We start from the raw sequence: 17442 nt of genomic DNA on the forward strand, positions 1-17442 counted from the left end.
ATTAGTGAGGGGTCAGAGAGATAGCATGGAGATAAGGCATTTGCCTTGCATGCAGAAGGACGTTGGTTCGAACCCCAGCATCCCATATGGTCCCCCGTGCCTGCCAGAAGAGATTTCTGAGCAGAGAGCCAGGAGTCAACCCTGAACACTGCTCGGTGTGACGCCCCCCAAAAAAACCACCACCACCATCAACAACAACAAAAAACAACTATGATTAGTGCTGTGAATGAGGAATAAGATAAAGTGGTCTTGTCAGAAAGATTATGATACACTCTTCCAAGAAAGCTGCAATATTTTAACTATAGAACAATGAGATATGGACATAGCATATAACAACTTAATCCTTGCTATTGTGACTTGCTATTTATTTATTCTTTGGTTTGGGTCACACCTGGTGGCATTCAGGAGTTACTCCTGGCAGGGTCAGGGACCATATGGAATGCTGAGATTCAAGCTGGGGTCCCTCCTGTGTTGGCTGCGTGCAAGGCAAATGCCTTACCACTGTGCTATTGCTCTGGTCCTATGACTTGCTATTTCTTTATATATATATATATATATATATATATATATATATATATATATATATATAAAATCTTTATTTAAGCACCATGATTACAAACATGATTGCAGTTGGATTTCAGTCACAAACAGAACCCCCCCCCTTCACCAGTGCAATATTCCCACCCACTTCCCAACCTCTGCCTGTATTTGAGACAGGCATTTTACTTGTCTCACTCATTAAGAAAGTCATGATAGTTGTTACTGTATAGATATTTAGACCTATACATTTGTGTATGTTTTATATATGTTCATAAGAATGGGCTCTTCAATATGCATGCCTGAACTACAGCTATTTTTCTAGAAGCAACTTTTGTTCTCATTAATAATTTTTTGATAGGCATTGTACTTCCCTTTAGTTCTTTTTTTATAATTATCTTTATTTAAACACCGTGATTACAAATATGATTATAGTTGTATGATTACAGTCATGTAAAGAACACCCCCCTTCACCAGTGCAACATTCCCACCACCAATTTCCCAGATCTCCCTCCTCCTCACCCCACCCACACCTGTACCCGAGACAGGTTTTCTACTTCCCTCATTCATTCACATTGTTATGATAGTTTTCAATGTAGTCATCTCTCCAAGCACTCATCACTCTATGTGATGAGCTTCATGTCATGAGCTGCCCCTACCAGCCCTCATCTCTCTTGTCTCTGAGATACTGTTAAAAATGCCTTTCATTTTTCTTAAAACACTGTGCTATGACTTGTAATTTTTTAACCTCTTATTTTAGCACTCTCTTGTAGATTTTCCTTACCACCAGCATAGCATCTGAAGAAAACATTTATATTATAGGGTTTCATTGTTAAGCAGAAAATGCAGTTAGATGTTGCTAAATAAAGGCTGCCAACATCTCATAAATGAATACTGTCACCCTCTCCAGTTTCCTCCTGTCACACCCAGGTCCCCAACTAGGTGCACCTGGCATTTTTACTCAGCTACTGCCTCAGGGATTATGAAAACAACAGCCTATGAACCATTGGATAACAACAGGAGCAATTTACTCTGTTCACTGAAGTCCCAGATATCATTAAAATAGTTTTTTCAGGGCAAGAGATAAGGAAGGACTCCTGAGGAGGAAATGAAGAAACTGCACTCCTAGATGCAGAAGGAATGAAGGCCATTACACATCTGCAGGACTTGGTAATGCTCTTAGTTGGGAAAATCTTAAGAAAATAGTGAAAACAAATCACGCAATTTGCAGCAACATGAATAGAACTAGAGGATAAAATGCTAAGAAATAGTCAGAATGCAAGGAACAGATACAGAATGATTTCTCTCATATGTGGCTCTCATATTGGTGACAATTCCTGGGTGATTTATGTGAAGTGGTGAAGATAAAAACAACAGTCCCTTGAGGGAATCTGCTTCTCTCTCTCTCTCTCTCTCTCTCTCTCTCTCTCTCTCTCTCTCTCTCTCTCTCTCTCTCTCTCTCTCTCTCTCTCTCTCTCCTCTCTCTCCTCTCTCTCTGTCTCTCCATCTTTTTTTTTTTTTGGTGTTGTTTTCTGTTTCTGTCTTTTTGGGTCACACCCAGCAGTGCTCAGGGTTCCTCCTGGTTCTACCATCAGAAATCGCTCCTGGGAATCATATAGGATGCCTGGATTCGAACCATCGTCCTTCTGCATGCAAGGCAAATACCTTACCTCCATGCTATCTCTCCAGCGCCTCTCTCCATCTCTTGTTACCTCAGGAATGGCTGGAGCATTTAGGATTGTGGGCTGTTTTTGCTCTCAAGAAAAGGAAAGTCAGTCCTAGACCTTGTCCAGGTCTTTCAGGTCCACTTCCTTCCCTCACAGAAGAGAATTTTAGGAAATGAGCAGTGAAATAAAAACAGGTGGTAGCTTTTGTTGGTTTGTTTTTGCTTTGGGGCTATACCTGGTGGTGCTCAGGAGTAACACTTGGTTCTGCACTCAGAAATTACTCCTGGCAGGCTCAGAGGACCATATGGAATGGTAGGGATAAACCTGGGTTGTCCGCATGCAAGGTACATACCCAACCCACTGTTCTATTCCTCTTGCCCCCAAAACAGGTTTTATTTGGAGGTACTGAGGATGGGGAGTGAGAAGATAAGAAAGAACAATGTTCTTAAGAGAGAATTTGGACTTCTCTAGAGGTGAAGAGAACCAGGGTATTCATGCCAGCTTCTTCTTTTTTTTGGGGGGGGGGGCACACCCGGCAGTGTTCAGGGGTTACTACTGGCTGTCTGCTCAGAAATAGCTCCTGGCAGGCACGGGGGACCATATGGGACACCAGGATTCAAACCAACCACCTTTGGTCCTGGATCGGCTGCTTGCAAGGCAAACGCCATTATGCTATCTCTCCAAGCCCATGCCAGCTTCTTAAAAAAATCATTCAGTGATCCCCTTGAAATCCACCTTTTTTGGGCGATGAGGGCATACTTAGCAGGGGTAACTCTTGACTCTGTACTCAGGAAACACTCCTGGCGGGCTATTGGAAACTGCCATTGGATTGCTGGGGATTGAATCTGGGTAAAATCCACCTTTAAGTGAACAAACAGAAAGTTATGTAGTGAAACAAGCAAGTGTGTGTGTGTGTGTGTGTGTGTGTGTGTGTGTGTGTTTGAGTGTTGTATGCAATATTAACATTCAAAACCCCAAATGTGTGTGATTTGCAGCTATTTATTTAACAGCCTGTAAAAGATAGTTTTGCCCCATGCCCCTCTCCATGTCCTGTGTTTGGACCTTTTGCTAGTCTTGTTCCATGATGCTCTGTGCTCTTTGCTGCTCAGTCCTTCCAGGTTCCAGATATCCAAGGGGTCTTGTGTTCTTCCATGTCCGCAGTCACGCTGGTCTGCCATTGCTGCTCTGTGATCTGCCTCTCCCAGTTAGCCCTTGATGATCTCTGTTCTTTTGGCTTTTCTTTGTTCTCTGCAGCACACAGGTGGGTGAGAGCTGCTGCTGATTTCATACCATCTGCCTGGTATAGTTGGAGGGATTAAAGAGACTGAAGAAACCTGATCTGTGCCCCTTTTAATTTGTATCCCCACCCCTAACCATTTTCATTATCCATCAAACTGGTTCTGCTTCTTGTGGACAAAGTTTATAATGACCAATAAAATGAATGAGATAGCCTGGTGCCTCCCAACCCTTCCACCAAAATAGTGTTCTCCCAAGTGAACCCAAAGCTTCTGCTTTTCTCTTTCTTTCTTTCTTTCTTTCTTTCTTTCTTTCTTTCTTTCTTTCTTTCTTTCTTTCTTTCTTTCTTTCTTTCTTTCTTTCTTTCTTTCTTTCTTTCTTTCTTTCTTTCTTTCTTTCTTCTTCCTTCTTTCTTTCTTTCTTTCTTTCTTCTTCCTTCTTTCTTTCCTTCTTCCTTTCCTTCTTCCTTTCTTTCTTTCTTTCTTCCTTTCTTCCTTTCTTCCTTTCTTCCTTTCTTCCTTTCTTCCTTTCTTCTTCCTTTCTTCTTTCTTTCTTTCTTTCTTTTCTTTCTTTCTTTCTTCTTTCTTTCTTTTCTTTCTTTCTTTCTTTTCTTCTTCTTTCTTTTCTTTCTTTCTTTCTTTCCTTCTTTCTCTTCTTTCTTTCTGTCTTCCTTTCTTTCTTTCCTTCTTCTTCCTTCCTTCCTTCCTTCTTTCTTTCCTTCTTCCTTTCCTTCTCCTTTTCCTTCCTTCCTTCCTTTCCTTCATTCCTTTCTTCCTTCCTATCTTTCTTTCCTTTCTTCTTTTCTTTCTTTCTTTCTTCTTCTTTCTTTTCTTTCCTTTCCTTCTTTCCTTCTTTCTTTCTTTCTTTCTTTCTTTCTTTCTTTCTTTCTTTCTTTCTTTCTTTCTTTCTTTCTTCCTTCCTTTTTTCTTTCTTTTCTTCTTTCTCTCTTTCTTTTCTTTCTTTTTCTCTCCCTCCCTCCATCCTTTCCTTCCTTCTTTCCCCAAGTGAACCCAAAGCTTCTGCTTTTCTTCTTTCTTTCTTCCTTTCTTCCTTTCTTCCTTCTTTCCTTCCTTCCTTTTCTTTCTTTTCTTTCTCTCTCCCTCCCTCTATCCTTTCCTTCCTTCTTTCTTTCCTCTTTCTTTCTTTTCCTTTTTCTTTCTCTCTTTCATTCTTTCTTTTCTTCTCTCTCTCCCTCCCTCCTTCCTTCCCTTCCTTCCTTCTTTCTGTCTCTTTTCTTCTTTTTTGTTCTTTCTCTCTTCCTCCCTTCGTCCTTTCCTTCCTTCCTTTCTTCTCTTTCCTTTCTTTCTTTTCCTTTTTCTTTCTTTCATTCTTTCTTTTCTTCTCTCTCTCCCTCCCTCCTCCCTCCCTCCCTCCCACCCTCCCTTCCTTCCTTCCTTCCTTCCTTCCTTCCTTCCTTCCTTCCTTCCTTTCTTTTTTTTTGCATTGAAAAGGAATTTTTGTTTTTAATATAACCTTTCTTTCTTTCTTTCTTTCTTTCTTTCTTTCTTTCTTTCTTTCTTTCTTTCTTTCTTTCTTTCTTTCTTTCTTTCTTTCTTTCTTTCTTTCTTTCTTTCTTCTTCTTTTCCTTTTTTTGTTTTTTTTTTTTTTACGTCACAACTGGTGACGTTCAAAAGTTACTCCTGGGGGGCCGGAGAGATAGCACAGCGGTGTTTGCCTTGCAAGCAGAAGATCCAGGACCTAAGATGGTTGGTTCGAATCCCAGCGTCCCATATGGTCCCCCGTGCCTGCCAGGAGCTATTTTTGAGCAGATAGCCAGGAGTAACCCCTGAGCGCCGCTGGGTGTGGCCCAAAAACCAAAAAAAAAAAAAAAAGAAAAAGAAAAAAAGAAAAAAAAAAGAAGTTACTCCTGGCTATGGACTCAGAAATTGCTCCTTGTTTGGGGAGCCATATGGGACACAGGGGGTAGGGTGGGGTGGGGTGGGGTAGGGTGGGATGGGGTGGGGTGGGGATGAACCATGGTCCATCCTAGATAAGCTATACAGAGATAAGTATACACAAATACTTCAGGAACAAGTTTTACTACAGGATTTCAAAAGTAGGTGTGGGAAACTTCTGGTTTGGGTTTAAAAAAGGGGGGGCTGGAGATAGTAGGGTTCTTGCCTTGCACATGGCTGATAGGAGTTAGATCCTTAGCATCCCATATGGTCCCTGAACACAACCAAGAGTAATTTCTTAGTGCGTAGTGAGGAGTAATCTCTGAGAATTGCTAGGTGTGACCCCCGCTTCCCACAAAAGTAAAACCTTTCATAAGGAAGATAGGATTGAAGATAGGAAACAAATTCCAGGTGTGGGGGAAAGCAACAATAAGGGATCTAAGGAAGGGACTATGTTGGAGAGATATATCAAGTAAGATGAACAGTATTTGCATTACAAGAGAAAGTGGAAGCAACATAGATTTTTGTGTGTGTGTATATGCGGTGAATGCAAGAGAGCCTTCCCTATTATCAGATGCAGAGAAGATGGACATTCCAGTATGATATCAAGAAGATTGTAGGCAGGTCACCTCGAAGATGACTGCTAAGGGCTGAAAGTCAACAACCAAGTTAATTAAGGTTGCTGCTAAGATGAACTGCATAGGTGGCATAAATCAATATCCTAGGAAATGTGTACTAGCACACTCCGACCTCCAGGGGGAGCTCATGATTCCCGTTCTTCATTCCAGAGGGGAAAAATTCTGAATTGACTAGAGAACAAAATGGAGATTTTATAGAAAATTATTCTGTGGCAGAGTCTGCTGGAGCAATAAAATTGTTGTAAATGGAAGTGTACTGAGACATTGTTTCCTCATCAATCATCTTGGGACTAGTGTAGTTTTTGAAATATTTCACTTTTTTTTCTACTTTGTGATACTGTATGGGACCTTTTGAAGTTAGAAGGTCACAAGTCTCCTGGGAGGCATTCTACAAGGTCCTTACAGCCACTGGAGCAAGCAGTCTAAAGGGCTTTGGGATCTTGAGTGGAGATAAGTGGAGATAAGATGAACAATGGATATTTGCTCTGGGGAATAATATTTGGGCAGAGACTGAATCTTTGTCAAGTCTTTCTCCTTAGTCACTCACAAAGGGGGAAAAAAAGGCTTTTGTTGAGTATGAAAAGCTAACTGAAGACCTTACCCACCTCCAGACTAGCTCCTTACAGTAACCATGAATAGTCAGCTGACTCTTAGCAAATCTAAGACTGGGATTTCTGAACAATGTTATCTTAGGACTATCTAGATCTTCACCTCTAGAATTTTTTTTGCCTTAAACCTCCCAAATGTAAATGTAGTTTTTGGTTTAATCAGAATGTTGGGTATTGTTATGGGCCTGTTAAAAAATGAACACATGTCTCATTCTATTCTTTCAAAGAAAGATACTGCCCTTAAACTCTGGTTTGTTAGGGCGGAGGTTACCAGGCTGCCCACTACAACTCTTTAACTTCTTCCCTTCCAGTCCTTGAATGTAAAATCTCTGGAAATTTTCAGTTCTCTTTTCATCCATGCAGAAATGATGTCTTGTAGTTGACTGCCTGGATTGTCTTGTGTAAGCTAGGAGAAGCTAATGCAGCCACAGGCATCCCTCAGCATCATAGTCGGGTTGTTTCTACCTGCTTCTGTTGGTATCTGGTACAGTATCACAAGACAAGATTTAGGAGACTGGATTTTTAGATGAAATTCTTGCTATGAGAAATGAATGGTCACAGCTTCAGTTGCTGATTCTTCATTGGCAGTGGTAGAGAATTATTTCTGGCAATAGATAAATTTCCCTTGAGAGACAGATTCTCAAGGCACTGAGGTAACTGCACAAATAGTGGTTCAAATCCCTAAAGGAGGGAGCAAATTCTGGCCTAGGTCCTACTCATTTTTAGGATTAGATTCTCAGGATAATCCTAGAATTGGAAGGACTGCAAAGGCAAGAATGAAGGATGTCCTTTAGGGCAACAAAGAACATTTCTCTGAACTAGGTGTCCTCTCTTCATTTAGGTCTGAAGTACTGGAAATGCTAAGAGCAAAGTCAAGAATCTGTTACAGAGACTCAGGTTCTTTGGCTCTCAAGAAATACATGGTAAGACCAGAAATCTTATTCCCAAATCAAGTTTACTGAGGGAAGAGGTTTATGGAAGGAAAGACCAGGAATTCAGAACACAGAGAAGCCCATGGATGAGTGCTGAGGCTAGCTGACTCCAAGAAGGGAATGCTGTGTTTTGTATATGTGCTCACTGATCTTCTTGTGTCTCATTTGGGGACTATTGTAGCACAAAAGGGCACTGCAAGTACTGCATGTACACTGCATGTACATGGAAATCAAAGGCACAGGGGCCTAAGATGGAACTACAGTCTCAGTAGTAATATAAAGAAGTATTTCTCAAACTTTTCCCAACTGTGGCTCTTTCCAACTTTTTTGTTTTGTTTTGTTTTGGCTACACCAGTGGCGTTCAAGAGTTACTCTTGGCTCTGTGCTCAGAAGTCGTTCCTGGTAGGCATGGGGGACCATATGGGATGCTGGGATTCGAACCACCATCCGTCCTGGATCGGCTGCTTGCAAGGCAAGCTATGTCTTTCCGGTTCCTTCTTTCCAACTTTTTTTCTTTCTGTGCCCCCCAACCCACCCAACTCAACCAGTTGCTATCCCCACCCCCCATTCACCTAAGTTTTATCTGTGCACCCCTCCTGGGAGGCCATTTGGCCTCCAATTGAAATGTTGATATAATAGGTCTGTTGCTTAACACTGTTGCTTAATAGTTAATACAGGGTTAGGAATTCTCCCCTGTCTTGCTGGGGAGAAAGTTTGTAATAAAAACACCTTGATTTGCATGTGCTGAGAAATTTGTAGGCAGGAGGTTGTTTGACCTTGAGGCAAATTCTCTGTGGAATTTAAAGGCTGGGCTTCTTGATGGGAGGAGGGACCAAATTTAGTCCTTATTCAGTCTCAAACCTATGACCTTGGAGAGGTGTTTAATTCACCTAAATGAATGGAATCTTCAAATGAGTCAGGAAGAGGGCTTACAGTATTGGGAATTCTTTTTTGTTTGTTTGTTTGTTTGTTTTTGGATCACACCTGTCAGCGCTCAGGGGTTACTCCTGGCTCTATCAGAAATCACTGCTGGCAGGCTCGGGGGACCATATGGGATGCTGGGATTTGAACCGCCAACCTTCTGCATGCAAGGCAAACGTTTTACCTCCATGCTATCTCTCCGGCCCAGTATTGGGAATTCTTAATCTAGCTCGTTTGTAGAGATGTTTAGGCACAAATGTATTAGAGATGCAGATATTGAGCTTTTTTGATTCCAGAATACTACAATTTTAACCTTTATCTTTCTGTTCTCTTTAAAGAACATTTCAATTCTTTTTGTTTTTGGGCCACACCCGTTTGACACTCAGGGGTTACTCCTGGCTATGCGCTCAGAAATTACTCCTGGCTTGGGGGGACCATAAGGGACGCTGGGGGATGAACCGCGGTCCGTCCTATGCTAGCGCTTGCAAGGCAGACACCTTACTTCTAGCACCACCTCTCAGGCCCCAAGAATATTTAAATTTAAATTTTTTTGTTTTTTGTTTTTTGAGTCATACCCGGCAGCGCTCAGGGGTTACTCCAGGCTCTACGCTCAGAATTCGCTCCTGGCAGGCTTGGGGGACCTTATGGGAAGCCAGGATTCGAACCACTGTCCTTCTGTATGCAGGCAAACGCCTTACCTCCATGCAATCTCTCCGGCCCCCTCAATTTTAATTTCTAATGTGAACAATTAGATATAAAGAATAAAAATTTATTTTATTTATCTTTGGGAGGTTTGGGGCCACATCTGGTGATGCTCAGTGGTTACTCTGGCTCTGTATTCAGGAATCACTCCTGGTGGAACTCAGGGAACCATACAAAATGCTGGGATGACTGTGCGAGGCAAGTGCTTTTCCCACTGTATATCTTTCTGGCCCAAATTCTAGGTACGTTTTTATGTGAAATTTTCATGTTTTTAAACTTTGTAGTCTTTTTTTTTTGTTTGTTAGTTTTTGTTTCTGTTTTTGGGTTACACCTGGAAGTGCTCAAGGGTTACTCCTAGTTCTGTGCTCAAAAATTGCTCCTGGCAGGCTCGGGGGACCATATGGGATGCCAGAATTGAACTGGTGTCTGTCCGGGTTGGCCCTAATGCTGTGCTATCTATCCAGCCCTGCTCAGGACAATTTTTAACTCCTTTCTATGTTCCAAAAATAAGAACCACATCAAAATTCTATCATGTTATCAATTATTCTAATCATAAAGTCATATGAGTGTGATCCAAATAATCTTTTATTCTATTGTTTGTATATTTTCAACTTTTCATAGTTGTTTAATGGTACTTATTATTTCTGTCATTAAAGAAATTTATAAATAAGTCTAGGGAGATAGCATGAAGACCTGGAATGCATTCTTTGCATATAGTAACCTCAGGCTTGATCTCCAGCATTACATGGTTACCAGGAATGCTGGGAGTGATTTCTGAGTACCAGGCCAAGTGGCAGGTCCAAAACTATAACAGACTTCATAAATGATGCAGAAGATGTGAACTCACAAAAAAATCACAGTGTGAAACAAAATTAGCCATAATTCTGCTAGTGTTGTTTTATTATGCTAAAGCTGTTAACAGAGTTATCTCATGTTATTTATTAAGATTTATGCCTGGGTCTCTCTCTCTCTCTTTTTTTTTTTTTTTTTTTTTTTTTTTGTGGTTTTTGAGTCACACCCAGCAGTGCTCAGGGGTTATTCCTGGCTCCAGGCTCAGAAATTGCTCCTGGCAGGCACTGGGAACCATATGGGATTCTAACCGATGACCTCCTGCATGAAAGGCATGAAAGGCCTTACCTCCATGCTATCTCTCTGTCCCCCTGGGTCTCCTTTTATCATGGAAAACTGCTTCAAGCAGATGGAAAGATAGAAGGGTGGGAAGCCAAATGAAGAAAATTTAAATCTTGCCTCACCCTGTCCTCCATCTATGGGAAGACATTAACACACAAGCTTACGCTTTCTTTGTTTTCTTTCCTTCTTCAAACCAATCCATAGATAAGATATCAGGTTTAATACCTGTATCATCAGTTGGATCTGCCTCAAGTCAAGAAATTATAAAGATGCCTTGGTACTTCAACTCATTTTGAAAAAACTGCCTCATTGTCTGTTCAAACTGTCTGGGTTTCTCTTTTTTGAATATTTATGTACCCCTCAGCTTGGATATATAGTTATATATGGTCATATAGTTATTTTCATAACAAGAGCAATGTCATGAAAATATTTTCCTCTAACAATCCTAATTACTCAAAAATGGTATGAAATGTCCATGGACGACAGGTTCTTGCTCAGTGATGCAAAAAAGGGTTATGTGGCAGAGTTGGGTATATGATATTTTTTGTTGAAGCCCAAAGGAACATAAACAGTTGACAGTGAGACAACCAGGACTATTTGCGAAGGTGGCAAGACAAGTGCTCCAAAGAAGTATTTCCATGGCAGCTTTTATAGCTTTTCAGTCTTTGGGTCTGGTCCAGATATGATTTAGACATGTTCTTAGGTAGTTAATTGTAAGTGAAAGACATGAGTCAAAAGTCTTTGTTAAACTTCCCTGTAGGAGAAGAACAGTCTAACAAAAATAAATGACCACAGAAAGTATTTCTTTTGGCTTTCTACATGACAAATGCAGTATAGTGGTTCTTTATGTGTTCCATACCAGAGAAAGGTCCTTCGTACTGACTCTTAGCAAGGGACAACAAAATTAATTAACAGCTATAATATAATAAACATCAAATATCTTTTTTTGGGGGAGAGGGGGCAACATCTGATAATACTCCATTTACTCCTGGCTCTGTACTAAGGAAATTAGTCCCAGCAGAGCTCAGTGGACAATATGGGATGCTGGGATCAAGCTTGGGTTGACTACATGCAAGGCAAGTATATATATCTCTCTAACCTCAAAATGTCTCAACTTTTATTAAATAATTTCCCTTTGAGAGACATCTATTCTATAATCTTCTGGATTTTTTGTATCTCTTCTGTAGAGAAGAAATAGCTCTTTTGTATTAGTATCTTTCACCATGTAATATATATTTAATGTTTGTCCTACTTGAAACCCTATTTCCTTTCTTTTACTATTTATTTATTTATTTATTTTGAGTTGCTAAGATTGATCCTAGGGTTTCACATATGCAAGATAAATGTCCTAACACTGAGCTAAGTTACTAGCACTTTCTTTTGTCTTCTTACTTTTATTACAGAGGTAATTACACTTAGTAATGATTTGGAGCCACCAAATCATTGTGGTGCTTGGATGAAATTTAGGGCCTCATGTATTCTGGACTGCATAGTTAAAAGTGTGTTTAGTTCTGTAAGATATAACTTACCATTTATTTTTGTTGTTAATTTTGTTTAAGGTGGGGTTATACCTGATAAAGCTTGGTAGCTACGGTATCTTGGGAAGGTCCTTCCTGGTAATGCTTGGGGGACCATGTGGTGCCAGGAATTGAATCCAGGCTTCATGCAGGCAAAGAATGCCCTCAGCCTGCTGAACCATCTCCCTGGACCTATCTTATTGTTTTGATTGAAGTATTTGTGGTTAATATTTTTCTATTTCATAGAGCAGGCACAAATCACCATAGACAGATTTAGAGAAAACCTGGATAAGACAAATGCAGTGAACATGTTTAAACCAGGCCAGCACCATAGACTCATTCTTTTCTCCAGTCAGTTGTAATCTGTGCTGTGAAAGATCATGGCTAAACTAGCTCACACATCACAAAGCTGGCCATCTCAAGAGGAGAGGGTAGGCCACGACTCACCCTGCTGACGCCACGCTTGCTGTCTTCAAAATCCAGAATTACCCTTTCCCTGATGGCCTGCCTTATCACTGAACTTCTCAACTCCATGCAAAAACACAGATCTGACTACACTTCTAGTATGCAGGTGGTTGGGCTAATATCACCTGGGTTTTTTGGAAGCAAGTGTGGGTACCTCCCCTATATCTCCCTTTTCCCAGGAAAGCCCGGCAGTTGTAACCATGCCCACAAATGCAGTCACTATGTTTGAACTCGGCCTTCTTCCAGGATGCCCTGTAGCTGAATATTTGCCCCTAAAATTCTTTGAATTTCTGGGCAATTTCATTTGTTTGATGCTGCCATCCCTAAAAGAACATCCCAATTTAACGTATATATGTATATATATATATATATATATATATATGTATGTATGTATGTATGTATGTATGTATATAACAACTAGAACTTACTATACCTTCTACCATTCTATTAATGACCTAATTGGTGATACAAAATTTTCACAAATGAGCTTGCTACTTTATTTTTCCTTTCTTCTTTTTTTCCTTTTCTTTTTTCTTTCCATTTTCTTCAATAGCTTTTCTTTCACTTATCTGGAAACAAATGTATTATGATTAATTATGTCAAATATTTGATGCATTTTCTTTTTTTTTTTTTTTTTTTTTTTTTTGGTTTTTGGGCCACACCCGGTGACGCTCAGGGGTTACTCCTGGCTATGCGCTCAGAAGTCGCTCCTGGCTTGGGGGACCATATGGGACGCCGGGGGATCGAACCGCGGTCCGTCTCCTAGGCTAGCGCAGGTAAGGCAGGCACCTTACCTCGAGCGCCACCGCCCGGCCCCTGATGCATTTTCTTTTAATAAATAACACTTTTGGGGGGGTCACACCCAGCGGCGCTCAGGGGTTACTCCTGGTTCTGTGCTCAGAAATCACTCCTGGCAGGCTCATGGGACCATATGGGACACTGGGATTCAAACTATCATTCATCCATGCAAGGTAAATGTCCTACTGCTGAGCTATCTCTCTGAGCCCAACTTTTAACTTTCTATAGTTCCTATGTATGTAATATTTTAAAAAAATAAAAAAAAGTCTAATTTTTAGTTACTGGGATTTATCACCCTAATCACACAACTCTTCTCTCCCTCTATGTTCTAAATTAATTCATCCTTGACAAATTCAGTTCTTATAACATTAACCCATCTCAAGATCCTGAACTTAAATCATAACTCCAAGTACTCTTTCCAAATAATTTAATGTATTTTAGGCTCCACTGGTATATTTGTTTGGTTATTTATTTATTTAGGTTTTTGGATCACACTCGACAGTGCTCAGGTGTTACTCCTGACTCTGCTCTCAGAAATCACTCCTGGCAGGCACAGGGAAACCATATGTGAAGCTGGGATTCCAACCACTGTCTGTCCTGGATCGGCTGCGTGCAAGGCAAAAGCCCTACCGCTGTGCTATCTCTCTGGCCCCTGGTTATAATTCAATCTTTTTTGTTTTTTGGTTTTTGGGTCACAACCGGCAGTGCTCAGGGGTTACTCCTGGCTCTATGCTCAGAAATCGCTCCTGGCAGGCTGGGGGGACCATATGGGATGCTGGGATTTGAACCACTGACCTTCTGCATGAGAGGCAAACGCCTTACCTCCATGCTATCTCTCCGGCCCCTTATTCAATCTTTTATACCATATCTGGTGGGGGTGGAATTCAATAAACCAATACGAAGAATAGTAGAGGATCTTTCAGAAGCAAGATCCCTGGGGCTGGAGAGATAGCATGGAGGTAAAGCATTTGCCTTGCATGCAGAAGGTCAGTGGTTCTAATTCTGGCATCCCATATGGTCCCCTGAGTCTGCCAGGAGGACATCTGAGTGCTGCTGGTTGTGACCTAACAAAACAAAACAAAACAAAACAACAACAACAAAAACAGAAGCAAGATCCCTAAAGTTAGTACTAATCCCTAAAATGGAAATAGTGATAGCCTGGGACTAAAGTAGCAAAAGGACATTTAAGAAGGGTCTTGGGCACGTTGGTGGTGGTGAGGTATGATAAATATACATCAGAACAATGAATGGTAACACTATTATAATCATGATACTTTAATAATACTTAAACTAATAATACTTAAACTAATAAATAATAATAAAAATAAAAGGGACAGGGCCAGAGCAATAGCACAGCGGTAAGGCTTTTGCCTTGCACTCAGCCAATACAGCACAGACCCCAGTTAGAATCCCGCCATTCCATATGGTCCCCCAAGCCTGCCAGGAGCGACTTCTGAGTGCAGAGCCAGGAGTAACCCCTGAGTGCTGCCAGGTGTGACCCCCCCCCAAAAAAAAAAGGGACAACCAGGTTACCAGGTTCAATCAGGAAGGCCAGCCAGGGATGTGAATCAGTGATAGAGCACATGATTCAAATATGTGAGCACATGGGTTTTTGTTTGTTTGTTTTGGTTTTTGGGTCACACCTGGTAGTACTCAGGGGTTACTGAACCATATGGAATGCCAAGATTCGAACCACCATCCTTCTGCATGCAAGACAAACTCCCTACCTCCATGTTATTTCTTCAGCCCCCTCGCACATGGGTTTTATTATATATACATAATATGGTCAGGGAGACTTTTGAAACAACTACATGAAGGAATTGAAGTACATATTTTTGGACTTCTAGTCAGTGGAGGATTTTGTTTTGATTTGTTTTTGTTTTTGTTTTTTTTTTTGGTTTTTGGTTTTTGGTTTTTGGTTTGGGTCACACCCAGTAGCGCTCAGGGGTTACTCCTGGCTATGTGCTGAGAAATCACTCCTGGCAGGCTTGGGGGACCATATTGGTTGCTGGGATTTGAATCACCATCCTTCTGCATGCAAGGCAAACACCCTACCTCCATGCTATCTTTCTGGCTCCTAGTAAAGGATTTAAATGTAGGCTGGAGATTTCAAAAATGTTCAGTTACTTAACAAACTCTGCCTAAGATAGCAGAACTAAAAGTAGAGCTACAATTGTGGTCCAAGGCAAGGACCAGGGGCATGGAAGGATCAAAGGATATGGTAGAGTCTGTAGACTGAAGTCTCAGCAGAAAGATTCTCAGTGTCACAGTCATGAGCTAAGTGTTGGACATTCCAAAGACTCAAAAAAACACAGAATCGGGGCCGGGTGGTGGCGCAAGAGGTAAGGTGCCTGCCTTGCCCGCGCTAGCCTTGGACGGACCACGGTTCGATCCCCCGGCGTCCCATATGGTCCCCCAAGCCAGGAGCAACTTCTGAGCGCATAGCCAGGAGTAACCCCTGAGCGTTACCGGGTGTGGCCCAAAAACAAAAAACAAAAACAAAACAAAAAAAAAAAAACACAGAATGTCTAGTTTGAAGCTGGAATCTACAGGAATGACTTCAGAAGCAAAAGCACCTGCCTGGCAAATGTGAGGCAAAGTTCTATCTTCAATACTACCACATGAATGGTGTGAGATCCTGGCAGCTCTGCTGCTTGTCTCTAGCTGTTCTGCAAGTCCCTAGTGTCACAGGTGAATTGTAACTAAAATCCATGTGCAGGTGTATGAGTACTAAAATGAAGGTGATGTACAACATTGCAATCAGGGCCACAGCCCCTGACATGTATGAGAGTGAGCATTTGCAGCAATTCCCGGAGCACATCACAACCAAAGCATGGGTGACCCATGCTTATCATAACAACAGCAACAGAAGGAGAGGATATGAAATTACTCTTCATATCTGATGTTCTGTTATTGATTGTATACTTTTTTGGACTTTCTGATAACCTTTTTTTTTTTTTTTGTCACACCCGGCAGTGCTCAGGAGTTACTCCTGGCTCTATGCTCAAAAGTCGCTCCTGGCAGGCTCAGGGGACCATATGGGATGCTGGGATTCTAACCATCAACCTTCTGCATGCAAGGCAAATGTCTTACCTCCATGCTATCTCTCCGGCCCCTCTGATAACTGTTTTTTTTTTGTTGTTTGTTTGTTTTATTTTTGGGCCACACCCGGTAGTGCTCAGGGGTAACTCTTGGCTGCCTGCTCAGAAATAGCTCCTGGCAGGCACGGGGGACCATATGGGACACCGGAATTCGAACCAACCACCTTTGGTCCTGGATCAACTGCTTGCAAGGCAAACACTGCTGTGCTATCTCTCCAGGCCCTCTCTCTGATAACTTTTTAAGTAGTTGAGTCATTCTTGTCTTTCTCTTTATTCACTTTTCTCAGAAGTGTAGGAGGGGAAGAAGGCAGATTGCGGGTGATAGTCCTTAATAGGTGGCTGGTGACTAGATGAACTTATGAAAAGAGTATGCCAACATAAATTTTTACAGTCTCCACCCTCCGAGGATAGGGTCTGTTATTCTGCTTAATGGATGGTATATTTTTCTCAGAACATTCGAGAGGGTTAGAGAATAAGAGTTGATGACCAGGAAAGGTTAAGTGTAAAGTGAGACTGTTACCTTGGTCATCTTTTCCCCCAAAACAACTTGATTCAAAACTCTTATTTGAAAGGTCATCAGAAATGACTGAGCAGGATTTCCCCAGCCACACAAAGAACAATTTTCTCATTCAGAGGAAAGAAGAAGCTGTGTGGATGACACTGAGGTTTGTCCTCATTACCACATCAAGCATTTTGTACACACAGAGAGAGATTTTTCTCAGAGAATATGAGCAGCATAGGCCAGGTGCTTGCTGCCATCAATGGGTCGCCACTATCTTCTGAGTAAAATAAGAAAATGTTCAATGATGTAGAGAGAAAGTGGTGCTAGAATAGTAATGAACTCATGATGGTGGACATTCCCATGTAAATTTAAGAGGAGATTGGTAAAAGACAGTGGAAGGGAAGGGAGAAAGAGTGTTAAACTGAGAGCTCAGAAACAAATTTACAAATTCTACCCATGAGATGCCAATTATTTATTCCCATTTCAAAAAAATCAAAGCTGGTGATATAAAAGTTAAATAACTTGGCCCAAGTGCATTAAGATAGTTGGGACTTGACAGTGTTAATGGTGTCTTTTTGTCTATTTTATACCTCCTGTTATACTTTGTTCAAAGGAGGATCTTTAAAATAATAAGCTATAATCAAATTTTTTTTTTTTTTTTTTTTTTTTTTTGTGGTTTTTGGGTCACACCCGGCAGTGCTCAGGGGTTATTCCTGGCTCCAGGCTCAGAAATTGCTCCTGGCAGGCACGGGAGGACCATATATGGGACGCCGGGATTCGAACCGATGACCT

Source organism: Suncus etruscus, chromosome 9, assembly GCF_024139225.1.
Source record: "Suncus etruscus isolate mSunEtr1 chromosome 9, mSunEtr1.pri.cur, whole genome shotgun sequence".
Classification (NCBI taxonomy): Eukaryota; Metazoa; Chordata; class Mammalia; order Eulipotyphla; family Soricidae; genus Suncus; species Suncus etruscus.